Source organism: Eulemur rufifrons, chromosome 27, assembly GCF_041146395.1.
Source record: "Eulemur rufifrons isolate Redbay chromosome 27, OSU_ERuf_1, whole genome shotgun sequence".
Taxonomy (NCBI): Eukaryota; Metazoa; Chordata; class Mammalia; order Primates; family Lemuridae; genus Eulemur; species Eulemur rufifrons.
In genome coordinates this window covers 5,859,238-5,878,988 of record NC_091009.1, presented here as the reverse complement: position 1 = coordinate 5,878,988, position 19,751 = coordinate 5,859,238, and positions in this window count along the sequence as shown.

The following is a 19,751-nucleotide window of genomic DNA, read 5'->3' as shown; positions in this document are numbered from 1 at the left end:
ATAAAAAAATTATTTGAGAGTACATGTACTATTTATTTTTCCATTCTTTAGTTACCTAGGATAATGGTCTCTAGTTTGATCCAAATTGCTGCAAAAGGCATTAATTCACCATTTTTAAGGCTGGGAAGAACTCCATGGTATACATATGCCACATTTTGTTAATCCACTCATGAGTTGATGGGCACTTGGGTTGATTCCACATCGTTGCAATTGTGTATTGTGCTTTAATAAACATTCGAGTGCAGCTATCTTTTTGATAAAATGACTTCTTTTCCTTTAGGTAGATACCCAGGAGTGGAATTGCTGGATCGAATGGTAGGTCTACTTTTATTCTTTGCGGTATCTCCATACTGTTTTTTACAGAGGTGTACTAATATTCAGTCCCACTAACAGTGTATAAGCATTCCTTTCTCTCTTCATCCATACCAGCATGTACTGTTTTTGGAATTTGTAATAAAAGCCATTCTAACAGGCGTAAGGTGATATCTCATTGTGGTTTTAATTTGCATTTCCCTGATGATTAGTGACGCTGAGCATTTTTTCTTGTGTTTGTTGGCCCTTGCACAGAGGGAAGTGCAAGTCATTGGAAATCCAGAGGGGGAGGAGGAAGGAGGAGAGGGGCAAAAACCTACCTAATGGGTATAGTGAACACTGTCTGGGTGATGGCCACACTTGCAGTCCTGGTTCAAGCATTACAAAAGTTATCCATATAACAAAAACATTTGTACCCCCTTAATATTTTGAAATAAAATTCTAAAAGCCAACAAAAAAAATCAAAAAAAATCAAAAAGAACAGTATCAGATATGTGTATATGTTCAGATATTCTGATGCACATTTACTGCTATTATTATATATCTATGTTTAGAAATCAAAAATATTTGCTCCTATTTTCTAAGTAGTTTCTCAAAGTTTAGAGAAATGTTCTCTGAAAAGGAGAGAGATTTTCTACTTTAGCCAATGACATACTTTCAGATTTTTCTTCATCTTAGCTACATAGGATTCTCCTTGAATTTATGTCTATAAAAATCTCTCTCTCTTATGTGGCTCCAATATATTGCCTAACACTAGATAATTTATTTACACTCTCATTCAACAAATATATATTCAGTGCCTCGAACATGTTTGACCTCATGACAGGATGGTGAAAATAAGGCGGACAGAAACAGTGAATTCAAAAATTAAATTTCACCTGCAGAAACAAAATCCCGTAAGCTAAAGACCACAAAAACTTACTTTCTTCAACAAGATGAATGGCATGACAGTAATTCTGCACTTACTCAGTGTGGTAGGTGCTAAGCAAGGCAATTTCAAAACACAACTTCATTTAGATCAACAATCACTAGGGTAGTGATCTGGTATTGCTTTTAATTAGACAGATAATCTCTGACAAATTACAACTTATCTGACGAGCATTCCTTATTGAAAATTATTCTCGCTTTAGGCTGTTGTGAAAAAAATATTTAAACAGGTACCTAAACTTTACAGTCTAAGGAAATTAAACATGAAAGTTATATATAATAATGTCATCTTATTACAATATGAATATGAATTTTACCACCTTTTCCCTAAGAAATTTATCATAAATTCCTTAGAGAGCAAGACTGAATCGTGTAATAACTTCATAGTTAGAAGTGCATGAATTAAACCAGATCCCCCAGGCTAGTCCAGATTTGAAGGTTTGTGAGGAGGATTACTCAGACTCTGCTGAGTGATTTAGACTTTATTTTACCGCTGAGCCAACAAGGACACGTACAAGATCAATGATAGATGAGGTTGGAGCAAATGAAACTCCACTGTGTCCTCCTTTACACCACAGAACCGCCCAATGTCTGTATTTCCACGGCCGTGTAAGGTGAGGAATCTGCTGGGTCCGAGGAGCCCGGGGTCACCACCCTCTGACTTCTGTACTGATGCAAGTCGAGGTGGGTTGTCTCCGCCCTCTGGGCTCTGCCTTACTGCGGACACGGACTCTGCCTCTGTGCCTGCCTGTACGCTCTCAGTCTGTGTTCTGCTGTAGCCCTGGGCCTAGTGCAATGCAGTCTGTCCAGTACAAATAGGTAATATAGCTACCGGAGTGCAGGAGAGAAGAAGCAAGGAGAAGCACGAGCGAAGACGGAGGTTGCAGTGGATTGCTGTCACTACAGGAGGAGGAGACAAGGAAGGAGAAAGGGGGGGGGACAGAGCAGGCATTCATCTAAGTGATAAAGGATGTAATCAGAATATACTGAACTCAGGGTGGCAGAGGCACTGGAGTTGGGTGGCAAAACTAGGCCAGAGCAAATTAACATTGTGATGGGAAAGATGCCCAGAAGCTGGACGTTGAAAATAGTTCCATCAAGAACTAGATGAGTTGAAGCAAAAATTACAACCAGGAGTTGGAAAATGAGGTTAAATTGGAAGAGATGAGCAGAGGAAGAGGAGCAATGCTATGTACGCACAACTGTCAAAATAAAATCCTGCCAAAGAATCGGGTGCTTTCTTGTATACTTTTTTATTTCTGACTAATCCACATGTGTATTTTGATGAGGCTTGTTCATGCTTCCCATATCAATGCTCACGATCCAGAGCTTCTCTTCTCAGCGCACCTTTTCACGTCTCATAGGCAGACTCCATCTAAGAAGGGCATTGATTGTTTGTATTAAATGAGATAGTTTTCTAATCCAAAAGCATATAAAAATGCTCTCAGGAAATTACTACAAATTTTTGGAAAGTAGTAGTGCGAAATAAATAATTTCAGAAGGAAAAATTTGATCATAGGTGTGAAGCATATTTGACAGTCACATTTGCCTCAATATAATTTTGGTATATAATGTCCATTGCTAGTAAACCTTGTATGTGAGGCAAATGACGAATGCTCAATGCCACCTCCCCAAAGAGTTGTGAGTGTTCTGACACAAACCCCATTCAGAGAAATGAAAATATATCATGGTCATAGGCTATGCTCCCACTTGATAGCATTCCACCTCAGGGATGTTAGAATGAATGACTTGTATAATAAACTTGGATAGAAGACACAGGGATAGCTACAGAGATATGTTCATAGTGGCAGCTGATGCTTGCATAAATGATTCTTTTTGCCAGGTACCTTCCTAAGTATTATATATATATATATATATATATATATATTTTCTTTCCTACATTTAATTTTCATTAGAACTTCATGAAATAGATGCTTTTATTAATTCTATTTTAAAGATGAGAAGCTGAGTTGCAAAGAAATGGCTTTACCTGTGCAGAGGAAAACAGCTAATTAATGGTGGAATTGCTCTTTGGGCGGTGGCTGTCTGGCTCCACAAACTTGCTGTAAACCATTACCCTGCTTTTCTTTAGATACGGATAAGCATGTAGACACAGATATAAACACAGATGATGCACCCGAGAATACGAAACGTGTGTACATATAGAAACGTATATATTGTGCCGCTTTCCTGACCACATGATCTAGGGAAGTCAAGAAAAGATCTATCAAAGGGAGACTCAAAAGGAAAATCAAAGAGAACATATAAAAGGTGTGAAGCCTGAGGTAGTGGAGAGAAATAAAGATATTTTACAAAATCACTCACTAGATTATTTTATGTATGTATGTGTATGTGTGTATGCACTATACAGATATATTTTAATAAAATTAGTAATTTGAGATAATTTATCAAGTAAAAGAGCATTTTCTCTATGCTATATATTCAGGTGAGAATAATTCCTACATGCAATAATTAAAGTTGTGCGTTTAACATCTTGGAACTGTGTCAAAACTTTTACAAGATATAAAAGCACACTTAATCCAATTTTGAATCACACTCAAGGCAGCAGTACATCTGCCCCTAGTAAAAGTATGCATGATTGCTTCAAACCGTGAAATCACTTTGTCATTTGCACTTTTCCTGGAGGTTTATGAAATAGCAGCTGCCCATATTTTATGAAGTTTTTCTTGGATTCTTGAGAGTTTTCCAAGTGTATTTATAAAGATTATTTAAAATGTATAATATTTAACATAAAAGCTTCCCCATTTCTTTGTAGACAATGCAAAAAATGCTGCACATTTACTATTTTCTATGTAAGAAGTTTATTTTATTCATCACTGTATATTTACTAGCGGTAGGCTTGACAATAAATAAACATTGAATTGAAGTGAGTCCAATTAAGTGAATTATAAGTAGAAAAGCCAAGGAAATGAACAGGATAACTGGCTTTCATTTTGAAGGGAGTAGATACCCTAAACATGAGAGTTCTACCAAGCTGTTAGTATCAGTTTAGGGTGACCCTTCCTCACATTTACACATGATCATGGAGACTGACACAGTAAATAAGCTAATTAAATATTTTGTTATTGATATATTTATTCTCTAAATAGAGAAGATTAGAACATGAAATTTTAAAATATTAATATTTGATAATTAAAGCTTCTATATAGCATATCTTGTGGAGAATATAAAAAAGCCAGCTATAACTAATGAAACATACACTTTCACTTATAATCCAAATATAAAAGGATGTATCTCATAAATTAACTAATAGGAAAACTGAAAGAAGTTAAAGTTATGAACTTTTCCATTTTTAATTTAAATATAATAAATTACAATTATAAAAGTATTACTATATATTTTAACCATTCCCATTCGGATTTCTAGTTTTCCACTAGTTCTAAGATAATGATAATAAAGAAAATGATTTGAGAGAAGAAAATAAAGGTGTACATGTTATGCAGCCAAAATTGCAAGGCAAAGTTCAGTAGATTATTAAAACATTTAAAATTCTCTTTTATATTTTATTCATAAACCTACCAAAATGAGCTCTTCTAGATCCATGATATGTGAGCAGTTTGATCATATACTTTCTCCCGATGAGAGCGAAAGCTTACAGAGAGTTTTAGCCTTAGAACTTCTGGAAGGCTGTTTGTCATGGACTTGAGTCCCGCTTAACAAGCTTGTCCCAGCCGCAGCGCCCGCCCCGCCATCCTCACACTGCCACACGCCTGGGGCACTGTCCCCTGTGCTCCGGTTGGGCGTGAAGTGGGGAGGGCACCGCTGCCATCACCCAGGGGGCTCGTGTCCCGCCCCACACCAGGCTCCATCAGGTCAAATCGGTGCAAAGGCGTCTGTTCCCGCCCGGAGCAGCAGGAAACGTATCAACCTTGTCCTTGCTCTTACTTCATGTTTTGATGTAGAAAAATGCTGCCAAACCTGTAACACGTATAATTTTTTAAATCTTGAAACTAATAGAGCAAAGTAAAACCTTTTTTTGGATGAGGTTTTCACAAACATAATATAAAAGTCATCTCAAAAGTCAAACTGTTTAACAGCCACCTCAAGCCTCCAATCTACTTAGTTACCCATCAGAACATGTCTCTGCCATCTCTTCCGTGGCTACCTTCTAACAGAACTATTCTCTTTGCTAAAATGATACCGTTCTATTTATTATAATTGACTATAATTAAAGTTAAATTTTAGAATTCCCACACTAATCTGCACATTAAAAACTAGTGTAATACCTCTAGAGACTAAGGTTCTTTTTTTTTTTAAAGTATCCAATTCAGTTGTTTTTAGTATATTCACAATGCTATGCAACTATTATCACTAATTCCAGAACATTTCTGTCACCCCCAAAAGAAACGTCAGGCCTCCCAATTTTTTCCTCCTCCTATTCCCTGGCAGCCATTAATCTACTTTCTGTCACTATGGATTTGCCTATTCTAGACATTTCATAGAAATGGAATCACATAATATGTAGTCTTTTGTGACTGGCTTCTTTCACTTATTGTTTTCAAAATCCATCCATTTTGTAGTATATATCAGTATTTCATTCCTTTTTATGGCCACATTATTCCATTGTGTAGGTATGCCACATTTTGTTGGTCCTTTCATCTGCTGATGGACATTGAAGCTGTTTCCATTTTTCGGCTATTTTGAATAGTGCTGCTGTGCACATTCACGTTCAAGTTTTTGGGTGAATTTTATCTTTTCAATTCTCTTGGATATGTGTGTAAGAGTGGATTTTCTGGGTCCTATGGTAACTCTGTCTTCAGCACGCCACCCTGAATGCCCCCAATTCCATCTGGTCTCAGAAGCTAAGCAGGGTCGGGCTTGGTTAGTGCTTGGATGGGAGACTAAGGTTCTCAAACATCAGTGTCTGTGTCCCACATACTTACTGTTTCTACTCTTAAACACTCACTTTTTTTATGGGTTAAAACACCTATCTTTTTATTAATATAAAATAATTTAGAATACTATTTCACAGTAATTAATGGGAAATATGCCATTTTTAATGTGTTAACCATTAATATAATGTTTTTACTCTTAGCTTCAGGAAGCTCTGATTCTGCACTTGCTATCTCTTTTTGAAGATTAGTAAATGTTAGTGTTGTATTAAATACCTGTGCATGTTGATATAATCAACATAATGATATTGGAATGAAATATAAAATAAAACATCTGTAGATACTGTGTTAAAAGTAATGAGACCTTCAGCAAGATTGTTGATCTAAAATCAACATATCAGAATGCAAAAATCATTATTCTATCAGGAACAGATTGCTAGAAAATTAAAACTTATTTAAAAATTACACTTTATAATAATGTGTATTGTTGTGGCATCAAAATATGAATCATTTAGAAATAAATTTATAAAATATGATTATGGATTTTAAGGAGAAAATAATATATTATTGGGAAAAGTTAAATGAATCCAAAGTAAATCAAACCATACAACCTATCCACTAGTTGAAATATAGTGTTGTGAAGACTTCTATTTTCCCCCAAATTAGTCTATAGATTTTAATATGTTTTCAATGTCAATTTTGTGTAAATGAGAGTATGCATATGTATGTGCACATTCATGTGTGTGAAAATTGACAAGCAGATGTTATACCATATATTAATATATACTGAAAAGTGCCAAGATTGGCCAAGATACTCGTGAAGAAGAACGTGGTGGGAGGCCTGGATTGATCAGATGCACCCTCCGAACTTACCATGCTACATGTCTGTTCTTGGATATTTAATGTAAAAAACCTCTTCACATGTGCGCCAGGAAGCGCGTAAGATTGTTTAGTAACGATCTTTTCTTAAGGGTAAAACTTCATAAAAAAGCACAAAAAGATGGCCGGGTGCGGTGGCTCACGCCTGTGATCCTAGCACTCTGGGAGGCCAAAGCGAGTAGATCGTTTGAGCTCAGGAGTTCAAGACCAGCCTGAGCAGGAGCGAGACCCCGTCTCTACTAAAAATAGAAAGAAAGTATATGGACAGCTAAAAATATATATAGAAAAAATAGGCAGGCATGGTGGAGCATGCCTGTGGTCCCAGCTACTCGGGAGGCTGAGGCAGGAGGATTGCTTGAGCCCAGGAGTTGGAGGTTGCTGTGAGCTAGGCTGATGCCACGGCACTCTAGCCAAGGTGATACAGTGGGACTCTGCCTCAAAAAAAAAAAAAAAGGCACTCAATAGGTTAGGCATGTACATTATAGTATATTCATACAAAATGATACTCTAAACAGAGAATTGAATGAGCTGCATGGATATATCTTATAAATATAATACTAAATGAAAGAAGCAAGTCACCAAGGAAGAAATTAAAAAATGTGATGCATAGAAAAATTTAAAACATATTCTATGTATCATATATTGTTTAAAGATGCATACATGGAAGATAAAGCTATAAACAAAAGCAATTGACTTATTATTACCACTATTAGGGTGGTTATTTAACATGGCAAAGAATGCTTTTGTGATGAGATGAGGGGGTTTCTGAAATAAATTGTTTATTTTTTAACTGATCTGTGATTGCTTGGGTAGTCACTTTATTATTTTCCTTAATGTACACGTTTATTTTATATATTTCTGGGTATAAAATATATTTAACAATAAATTTTAAAAATAAATATAGAAATGATACCTTGTCTGTTTTTCATTCTTATAGCAATTTATTCTTCTAGCAAGGCATTTTACAAGTGTTTTAGTTATTGCTTATGTTTATAAATTTTATTTTCTACACAAGACACTGAATCTCAGACAGAGGAAAAGGGAAAAATCACATATATTAAACTTTGAAAACTCTTGTCAAGATCTGTGAAGGGTTTGAGATCTTGCCATACATATAAACTAACAACTTAGCGTGTTGTAGTATCACAGATGCTGGAGGAAGACATGAGTCTCTTGTGTCAGAGAAAAAGGGATTTACTCCTCACGGCACAGCAGACAGGCTGAGTTTCACATTTGCATCGATTTCTCTTATCCCCCACAACTGATGAGGAAGATGTGCAGGCAGGATCAGGTGGGTAACCTGCACATGATGGGTTTATATCACAGCTAAGGAGTCCCGAGCTTAAAAATCCTCTGTCATTGACAGGAATTTCTAGCAAACCTGCCCAACCTTTGCCCCAGAGGAAGCCATTAACTACAAGAAATCTGTCCTTTGCTTTAGAGCAAGATACTGCCTCCATGTTCCAGGTTGCTTGCTGTCCAAACATTCTGGACGTGACAGTCTAAAACAAAGATAATACAAGATGCACAGAAACTGACAGACCCACGAAGAATTGTTTCCCAATATGCATCAGGTACTGAATACCTCCCTGGAAGAATAACAAAAGGCATTTGGAGGTGTCTATTTAAATAACAGGAAATTAGAAATTTAAATTATTAGTTATAGTAGTCTTTAATATTTAAAATGTGTCTGAAATTCTCTAAAACATCAAAAATTTAAAAAATAGTTTCATCAATTTCACTTTAAAATAAAGTCCATATGCATGGTTTTGTCTATAAATACAAAATGATTTGATCATTCGATTTTCTCTGTTGAGCCAAACAATCTATTAGACCAGGGATAGACAAAAGATGCAGACTTACATTATGCATCTATTAATAATAGATTGGTATTTGAGTTCTCTGAAATTCTGAGTTAAGGAGGATTTTCATGTTATATCTATGTTCAGTGTGAAAAAAAATGACCAATTTAAAATGTTTACAATAAACCTAAAAGTGAGGTAGAAGAAGGAGTTGCCACTTTTGTACCATCATGTACACAAAAAAATACCATTTTAATAACATGACACCCTAGATTCACACAGCTATTGGATTTATGGAATACTTAATGTAACCTACATTAATGCACACTTTATTTCTAACTTTTATATTTTCTTTTCTTTCTATGTTTTTAATTACCCTTACCAACGGATAGTGCTAAAGAATAGACAAAGACTGTGCTATGTCATTGACATATAAAGAAACAGCTTTTGATAAAAACAGAATAAGTTCAATGTAATATCATTAGAAGTAAGTGAGGGAAAACAGAATCTGACAAAACTGAGAATATGAAATCAATTCTTCACTTGATAGAAGCAAAAGAAACAGATAACTCAGAATGAGCTGAATAGAGAAGAGGGGTCCTGGTTTTGGTGCCTAATTAAAGCCTTGCTTAATGCTTAATTTAATTGCAGTGACTTTATTTTTAGTCTCCGTAAAGCCCTGGATGATTTGTATCTCTCATTGGACTATCACACTCTTTCTTCTGTTGTACCTGCCCACACCCCACTCCATTCTTGAAGTAGCTGTGAAAGAATATGTTCAGTTATAGCACGTATTTAAAATAAAGTCTGCGATGGTGGTCGCAGACTTTATTTTAAATACGTGCTATAACTGAACATATTCTTTCACAGCTACTTCAAGAATGGAGTGGGGTGTGGGCAGGTACAACAGAAGAAAGAGTGTGATAGTCCAATGAGAGATACAAATGGGACCTGATCAAATTAAAAAGCTTCTGCACAGCCAAAGAAACAGTCACAAGAGTAAATAGACAACCTACAGAATGGGAAAAAATTTTCGCATACTACACATCAGATAAAGGACTGATAACAAGAATCTATTTAGAACTCAGGAAAATCAGTAAGAAAAAATCGAACAACCCTATCAAAAAGTGGGCAAAGGACATGAATAGAAATTTTTCAAAAGAAGATATAAAAATGGCTAACAAACATATGAAAAAGTGTTCAACATCTCTAATCATCAGGGAAATGCAAATCAAAACCACAATGAGATATCACTTAACTCCAGTGAGAACGGCCTTTATCAAAAAGTCCCAAAACTATACATGTTGGCGTGGGTGTGGAGAGACAGGTACTCTCATACACTGCTGGTGGGACTGTAAACTAGTGCAGCCCCTGTGGAAAGCAATGTGGAGATACCTTAAACAGATTCAAGTAGACCTACCATTCGATCCAGCAATCCCATTACTGGGCATCTACCCAGAAGAACAAAAGTCATTCTATAAAAAAGACACCTGCACCCGAATGTTTATAGCAGCACAATTCACAATCGCAAAGATATGGAAACAACCCAAATGCCCATCGATTCATGAATGGATTAGCAAAATGTGGTATATGTATACCATGGAATATTACTCAGCTATTAGAAATGATGGCGATATGGCATCTCTTTGGTTCTCCTGGAGTGAGCTGGAACCCATTCTATTAAGTGAAGTATCCCAAGAATGGAAAAACAAGCACCACATGTACTCACCAGCAAACTGGTTTCCCTGAGAGCACATTTGGGATTCACACCAATTGGGTATTGGACAGAGGTCGGGGCTGGGTGGAAGGGATGGGTGTATACCTACTTGATGAGTGCGATGCGCACTGCCTGGGGAATGGACACGTTTGAAGTTCTCTCTGGGGGGGATGGGGTGGGGGGAGGGGAGGAGTGCACACCTACATGATGAGAGTGATGTGCACTGTCTAGGAAATGGACACAACTAAAGCTCAGACTCGGGGGGATGGGGAGGCATGGGCAATGTATATAGCCTGATCTTTTGTACCCCCTTGATGAGCTGAAAAACAAACAAAAAATAAAAAAAAAAAATAAATAAAAAATAAAATAAAATAAAATAAAGTCTGGGCCTTAAGTATGGTTACTTGGGAAAAACCATTTGTCCAAACAGAGAATTTGGACTTGGACTCAGTATTAGTATAAGGTGAACAATGAAATTTATATACCCAACATGCTGTGGAAGGTGAATGACTCACAGCATGCATTTGCAAAGCAACTAATAACACCATATATAGACTTTCTTAATACGCAGCTGTGTGTTCATTGAGACGATAAAAACCTGCCACAGTACAATTGCTACATCCTAGAAAACAGGGAGATATAATTCAAGATTGAGATTCGGAGTGGTATTCCTAGCAGCTCTTACCAGCTAGAAACAGACTATGGTAGTATTTTAGCCTTTGTGGCGCTAGATTTTTGGCAATTACTTGTATGTTTGACCTAAAAACTCAGATGCAAAAATAAAAAAAGTGATATGCCAATAGTCTCATCATATACCCCACTATCCAAAAGTGTGTTTTTTTTTTAATTTATCAAAATATTTTTATATATTTTTTGGGTACATATATGATATTTTGTCACATGTATATACCGTATAATGATCAAGTCAGGGTGTTTTGGGTGTCCATCACCTCAAGAATTGATCATTTCTATGTGTTGGGATCATTTCAAGTCCTCTCTTCTTGCTATTTTGAAATGTACAATACATTTTTGTTAACTATAGCAACTCTAATCTGCTTTCCAGCATTACAAATTATTTCTTCTGTCTAACTGCACGTTTGTACTCATTAACCAAACTCTCCTTCTCCCGCTCCGCACCCGCACGCCCTTCGCAGCTTGCCGTCCATCGTCTGCTCCTGCCTGCACGAGGCCAGCTTTGCTAGTTCCCGCATACGACGGGCACACGTGGTATTTGTCTTTCTGTGCGTCATTTCACTAAACTGTTTGCTTTCGGAGGACCAGCCAGACTCACCACAGTCACCACACGAAGTGACGGCAGTGCCTCCTGGCAGGACACACAGTGAGTGCAGCTTATATTTTGTCCCATATCTTTAATACAAGGTTAAGACAAATAAATTGATAAGTTTTCTAATATTTTGACTTTTACCAGCTTAGAAATGATTTGTCCATATTCTGTCTCACTGATTGTACGTAAGCCATGTCAATATGGATCAAATGTAATATTTATTCCTTAGAAAAATGCTAAGAAATGATGTCTAGATTAGGTTGGAAATAACACTAGAAGAAAAATAAAAACTGAAGGTTGTGAAGTTTGTGTCTAATTAAAGAAAATTAAATTCAGTCTTATGATACATCTAGGATGAATTATTTTGAAATGATACTGAATTATTTCCTGAGTAGGGATTAAATGAGTGGTCCTGTTGTGGTACTTGTGATCATTATTTTATATCAGTGGAAAAATATTTGAAAATATATGTTTTGGATGAAGACTCTATGGTATAAGTGTTTTCAACAAACCAGATGTGTAATGTATAATAAACTAAGAATAACTGCTTTACCTGTGGCATATTAAATAGATAATTTCCAACTCATCTCTATTGTTTGAATATGACTAAGAAATGTCTTTTTTCTTTCTTTCTGTCTCTCTCTCTCTCTCTCTTTTTTTTTTTTTTTTTTTTTTTTTGGTATCTTGTGACTCTGATTCCACAGGACATAAATGATTGGCTACATGTAGATCTCTGACCAAAAACAAGAATCCATGTGCAGGCCAACAAATTAGGAAGTGACCCAGTGTGAAAACACATAAGCAACAAAAAAATTTGAAAAACAAGGACTAAAATTCTCTGTAAACAAGGGTAAGGAATTATCCCCATTAGTAAGAAAACATTGAAATTTTAAGTTTGTAATAAGAATGGAAATGGCAGAACAAAGAAAAGATTTATAAAGAGTGCTTCAGCTGGGTTAAAAATGGAACATGGGAACAGTGGTGTTTCAACACTGACTGTGTTACTGGAATCACCTAGAAAGCTTTTAAAAACTATCAGTGCCAGGTTCCCTTCCCAGAGATAATGATTGCTCTTAGATGACACCTAAATATCAGAACATTTTTAAAAACTCTCCAGGTGATTCTAGCATGCAGTCCACACTGAAAAGTATATTAAATTCAAGAAATTTTTTAGCAAAAATCCCTAGATTGGGAGGCTTACAAGTTCCTGTTTCTAGGAGCCGATGCTCTAGGGCATGTCTCAGCTATCTGTAGCAGGAAACTCCCCAAACCAAACATGCAAAGTGCATCTTTCTCTCATGCAGAAGGCGATCGCCAGGCAGTCCAAGCCAGGTACCAGGGACTTTGTTCTCCGTGCCAGGTTCCTTCTGCCAAGGGAGAAAAAGAGAAACGCTGGAGAAGAAACCAGCACTCTGATTCACAGAGTGGTGCTATTTTCCTGCTCTTGATTTCATGAGAGCCCTTTACCAAATGCATTTAGAAAATTTTGTTTTAAACAAAATTAAACACATTTCTTTGTTCAGTACATTTCAATCTTTACTATACGGAAAACCATTCTGAATTTCCAACGGAATTAGACTATTCCGTGTTTTACAATTTTATTTGAAAACAAGACTTTAAAAACAAAAATCTCTATTGGTGCCCTTCAAATACAGTCTAAATATGCATAATATTGGTTTGGAAACACTATTATATGCATATTCATTATAACTATAAGTATATAGAAAAATCTCCTTTTCTTTTATTTCTTTCTACTAATAATTTTAAGGGAAGGATATTAGATTTAAATATTTCAGGATATGAAAATAAACTTTAAAATCTATAATTATTTGGGCTATTTTTTATATTTAGTTATAATTTTACAGGAACCCATTAAGCTTGCTCTATTTTCAAATATCCCCAGGGAAGGATGTTGCTGTTAATCATGCATCATTCTGGATTCGTTCATCCCCAGTGCTGCTGTGTGAACAGGAGGTTCTGGTTAATAAGTTAAATAGGAGAGATTAAGATATCCTGTTATAAGAAATTCATTCTCATGTTATGCCTCAAAGGAGACATATCTTTCCACATGGAGGAGGACTTAAAATATCTCTTCTTTTATAAGGTTTGGGTTTATGGTGCTTATTGCAATGAAAATATACTCTAGTATTATGACAACAATGCAGGACTCAGACCTGCTCTGGGAGTCTAACGACTTGGACATTTGTAGTCAAGTAAAGTCAGAAACTAGCATTTCATTTAAATAATATTTATTAAAAGCTGACTTTCTTAGGTGGTATGCTACCTACATGTATTATAAACTCTTAAAGGGAACAAATCCTGTATTGAATAAAGACTCAGCACATGAAGATATTGTGAGCCCATGCCCAAGAAAAAAAAAAAAATTCATACCCTGACATTCTGACACTAAGAACTCCAAGATCAGAATCACATAGGTTTTCTGTGATTCTGATTTTGTGCACCTAAGAAAAAAAAATCTATAGGAAGACAAAATTATTATAATAGTTATAAAGATTAAGGATTATTACCTGTTCCTTACTTTTTGAGAATCGAGATTGCAATCATAGCTCTGATTTTTAGTGATTGTTTAAAATGTGTACAGTGTAGATCCAGTTATTTTCAACAAAATTTTGTTGCTTTCATACGAGTCTAAGGTAGAGTACCATAAGATGGAGTACACAAAATGTCCTCACCTAATTGTTCGTTATTTCACTTTCAATCAAGTTTCTATTTCTAACATTAGTGCAGTAAGAAGAAAAAGAAATATTATATACTCTATGAGGCTCATCCCATCTATGTGTACTTTACATTTCATTGTGAAAGAAAGTCTTATATAAGTACAGGCTAAATCAGTAAGATTTTCTAAAATTCTCATATTTTAGGGTATAATATTTTTCTCATATAAATTTTTCATGATAAAATCAAATCAAAATGTTGGTAGTATATAGCTGTAACTAGTTAATTAAATAAACATTAGCTATTTAACACATTATGAATTGAACATTTGTTACTTATTTTGAAAACTATACATACATTGAAAGCTATACATATTTTTCGTTACCATTACTGTATTTATTATCACAGCCCATAATTTCATCAAAGCAGTTCATTTTTTTTTAAATTTCAAAATATTAAGGGGGTACAAATGTTTTTAGTTACATGGATCACTGTTGTAATGCTTGAGTCATGGCTGTAAGTGTGCCCATCACCCAGATACTGTTCATTGTAACCGTTAGGTAGGCCTTCACTCGTCCCCTCCTCCCCGGTCATCCCTGCTTGTTCTCCACTGAGTTTTACTTCTCTCTGTGCACATGTGTGCTCATCAGTTAGTTCCAATTTAATAGCGAGTATATGTGGTGTTTATTTTTCCATTTTTTCGATACTTCTCTTGGGAGGATGGTCTCCAGTTCCACCCAAATTGTTGCAAAAGGCATTAGCTCATCCTTTTTATGGCTGAGTAGTCCTCCATGGTATACATAAAAGACATTTTGTTAATCCATTTATGGATTAATGGGCACTTGGGTCAATTTCACACCTTTGAAATTGTGAATTGTGCTGCAATAAACATTCGAGTGCAGGTGTCTTTTTGATAAAAAGACTTCTTTTCCTTTGAGTAGATACCCAGTGGTGGAATTGCTGGATCAAAAGGTAGGTCTATTTTTAGTTCTTTGAGGTATCTCCATACTGTTTTCCATAGAGGTTGTACTAATTTGCAGTCCCACCAACAGTGCATAAGCATTCCTTTCTATCTGCATCCCTGCCAGCATCTATTGTTTTTGGACTTTTTAATAAAAGCCATTCTATCTGAGGTTAAGTGATATCTCATTGAGGTTTTAATTTGCATTTCCCTAATGATTAGTGATGTTGAACATTTTTTCATGTGTTTATTGGCCATTTGTCTATCTTCTTTTGGAAAGCTTCTGTTCATGTATTTTGCCCACTTTTTAATGGAGTTGTTTGTTTTTTCTCGCTGATTTGTTTGAGTTCTTTGGAGATTCTGGATATTAGCCCTTTATCATATTTCACAGATATAGAAAAAAATAAGTCTATGCTCGTTTAGAACTAGAAAAGAGCCTGAATAGCCAAAGCAATCTTAAGCAAGAAGAACAAATCTGGAGGCATCACATGACCAGACTTCAAACTATACTACATGACTATAGTAATTAAAATAGCATGGTATTGGCACAAAAATAGGAACATGGGCCAATGGAACAGAACAGAGAACATAGATACAAAACTATCCACATAAAGCGAACTAATCTTTCACAAAGCAGATAATAATATACACTGAGACAAAGAAGCCCTATTCCATAAATGGTGCTGGGAAAATTATATAGCTACATGCAGAAGAATGAAACAGTATCCATATCTTTCACCACTCACAAAAACTAATTCAAGATGGGTAAAAGACTTAACTGTAAGGCAAGAAACCATAAGAAAATGTAGGAAATACTATTCTGGATATTGGCCTGAGAAATGAATTTATGACTAAGACTCCAATGGCAATTACAGCAACAAAAATAAATAAATGAGATTGATTAAGTTAAAGAGCTTCTGCACAGCTAAGGAAATAATCAATAGAACAAATAGACAACATACAGAATGGGAGAAAATATTTGCAAACTATAGATCTGAAAAATACAGACTTTTTGATGATTAAAAACCTCAGAGGAACTTTTGCGTATTTGCTTGTGATTAAAATATAAAATCTATTAATCCCTTTATCATTTTACATTTGTAAAGGCAACCACTAGTATAATTTAAACAATTATTTGAATGTCTACCTTCCCTAGTATAATGAAAGCTTGATGACAAGAGAGTTTATGTTTTCCTCAAAATCAATATCCTAGGCCTATGATACCATGCACAATAAAATACACTAATTACATATATATTAATAGATAAAGTAAAATCACAAAGAAAAAACAAACTCAGTTATAGAAAGATCTATGTTGTACAGACCTTAATTTGCTAAGACTTTATTAAATTGAAATATTTCATTATTTTTTATGTCACTTTATAATTTCTGGGAGATTTATACACAAATTTTGTTTTGTAATCTTTTAACAACCTGTTGACTTAAGACTAAATATTACTTGCATTTTAACATATGAAATCTGAAACTTACAAATGGCAATGTTTCCCCCCAGGTACATATTTGGTTTTCATTTAAATAATATTTATTAAATGTTAGTGGCAAATTGTGACCTAACCCAGGATTCTCGAGTTTTTTGCACTATACTAGAGTTTGCACTCAAGCAAATGTGGCAAAAAAGGAGGGGGACCAGAATAATAATTCAGTCTGAGTCATATTTTAGCAATTCACACATTAAAAAGTACAAATTAGATTGCCTGCTCAAAATACTTATAAATTTATAGAATATTTAACCTTGAAAATCATTATTAACTATTAGGTAGAATTTAGATAGATAAACTTAATCAGATTATGAAATTCCCTTCTATTACTAGTTTGTTGAACATTCTTATATGAGTGAGTGTTGACTTTAACAAATGCTATTTCTGCATCTAGAGAAATTTTTTAATTTTTTAAAATTTTATTTTATTAATGGGATAAATAACACAGTTTGTTTTTTATATGCTAAATCAAACTTTATTCCCTGGAATAAATCAAATTTGGTTATTCCTTACCATTTTAATACATTGCCAGACTCAGTTTCTTAATATTGTTTAGAATTTTGCATCTGTATCGGTGAAAATCTTTGGCCAATAATCTTTCCTTTCTTTTAATATCTTTGTCAGGTTTTGGTATCAAGGTAAAGCTGTGATGTTGTCAGAGGGGAATTCTCTGTGGGTCACTTCCATTGCTGCCCATCTGGTGAGCGAGGTCTTGACTGTTCTTTGTTCCAGACAACCATTTATATGCGCTTGTATAACAAACAGCCTTGGAAAACAGAAATACTGTCTTCTTCTGGGACCAAGGGCAGGCTTGTTACTGTCCAATGTAAAAAGATAATGTCTCCCTCTGAAGCAAGTACAGGTGGTCTTCGAAAAGATTTGAGGTCCTCCTGTAATATAACTCACTGTGTTACAAATATACAGTTAACAGGCTAACAGAAAGGAAAATGGAACAATGAAGCATTTAATTAGTTCAAAATTATTGAAGGAGAAACACAATAGAATTAAACATATAATAAAATGGTACATTTTGTCAAAACATACTAATTATATTAAATATTTAATTTAAAAATCACATAGTCTAGATCATCGGTTGACAAAACATTTTTGATATATTGCCAGATAGCAACTATTTTAGACATTTTTGGCAACATGACTGACTTCTATTGCAACTGCTCATATCAGCTGCTGAGCAACCACAGAAAATATGTAACTGAATGAAGAGGGTTGTGGTTTAATAACTTTGAATTTACGAAATTGGTGGTGTGTAAGATTTAGCCAGTTGGCAGTAGTTTCCCGACCCTTCATCTAGAGTTTAATAAACAATTTAGTAAAAACTCCTTCATTTTTAATAAGTACCTTACATATATGCATAAGAAAGCTTGAAAACTATAGGATGAAAATGTACACTATGCAGGTATTATCTACACAATATATTGTTTTGGTATACCACTAACAAGTAAAATATACTTACAGATAAAACTCAGAACCAGAGATACAGGAATATCTCATAGACATTAGTGTCAAATAGCAGGAAAAAGTACTGAATTTCTATAAACCTTAATATATAGCCTGAAAATATATTAATCATAGTGATTGGACAAAAACAGGAGAAAGAGACAAATGTACAAAGTGGGAGACTAATCATTGTTCTCTATGTTAGCAGTTATTTGATTTTGCTACTTTGAAGATACAGTTCCACTGTCTGGTAGCTCTCGGTTTTTCTATTGAGAAGCCAGCAAGTGAATCTTGTTTCTGTTTCCTTTAAAGAAATGTGTTCCTCCTCCTCTCATCTGGACGCTCTTAAGATTGATCCTTTATCTTTGGTGTTTAGTAGTTTATAATTTGCCCTAATATGGCCTTATTTGTAGTCATCATGATTTTGGTTTATAGACCTTAACACTGTGGCATTATACCTTTTTGTAAATATTGCTTATACTCTCTTCTCTTTCTATGATCATTTTGGGAATCAGTCATAATATGTTAGATGTTTTCAGCATGTTCCATGTATATTTTATGCTATTTTTTTCATTTTTATAATAATTTTTTGTCATGCGTTTTAAATTGGATATTTTCTGCTGTGCTGTTTTCCGGTCACTTATTCTTCATGTAACTATATGTCAACGGTTCTATCCATCTACTAAGTTCTTTTGGGTTCTGAATTTTCTTTATAAGAACATTTTGTACCTTCCAATTATCTTATTATATTATCCAGCTTGTCATTAATTTATTAAATTTATCAGTCAGAAAAATTGGGCTTTCTTGAAGGTAGATTTGGAATTTAAATACTGTTCTTTTAGAGATTCATCTATGTCTGTGTTATAGCCTTTCAAAGTTCTAACTGGAAACATGAGTTTTTTAATCAGTGACCCTCCTTTTTGCTGATCTCTGAACTACAGTTTTATCTACCCGTTCTTTTAGGACTGGCTGAAGCTCTGTTCAGCTCCTCAGCCTCTCATATTTTTTGTCTCATATTTTCAGCCCTAACTTTAGAATGGGCTAATACATTAAGGGAAATAGTTGATCTAAACACTTTGCTTCCCTTTTCTTCAAATTCTAGACACCTCGATTCCTCGCTACCTTGTCTAGCATTCCGACTTCACATGCGTTTTAATTTCCAGTTCTGTCTATTTTGTCTAGGTTTTCTCAGTGAGAGTGTGTCTACAGTAAAACTATCTATGAATTTCTAAAAGCAGAAATACTACTCAGGTTTTTGGTAATTGCCTTTATTGAAAGGCAATTAAAACTAGAAAAAACTAAAAATGTAATAGGTTGGTTTTTATAAACAATTCTGTCTTCAACAAGATAAATTTGAGAAACCAATGGGATAAACTAATAAA